The sequence below is a fragment of the Penaeus monodon genome, chromosome 30 (genome assembly GCF_015228065.2).
Source record: "Penaeus monodon isolate SGIC_2016 chromosome 30, NSTDA_Pmon_1, whole genome shotgun sequence".
In the NCBI taxonomy this organism is placed as follows: Eukaryota; Metazoa; Arthropoda; class Malacostraca; order Decapoda; family Penaeidae; genus Penaeus; species Penaeus monodon.
The window spans coordinates 5,851,466-5,851,772 of NC_051415.1; positions in this window are offsets into that span (position 1 = coordinate 5,851,466).

A 307-nucleotide genomic window follows, 5' to 3' on the forward strand; every position below is an offset into this window, starting at 1 on the left:
ATTGGAGCATTATGCTTCCCTATTCATTTCATTTCCTATTCAACAAATCTGCTCAGTTCAGTAAATATACCCACCATCTCCACTTGCAACAAAGCACCCATTGTTCACTATTTCCTCTGAAACTGCAACGTTTCGGAGAACGATTTAAAGTGATTGCATGGTCCAATGGCAGGCTTGCAAAGAAACTCATAAATCATTGCAATGATTTAAGGATGCAATGAAGACTCCTCGCTGACAGTAATAACAAGTGTCTAATAAGGATATATGCTGTTTATTGCGACATTAGTGTCTTTTTGTTGAAGGGAAA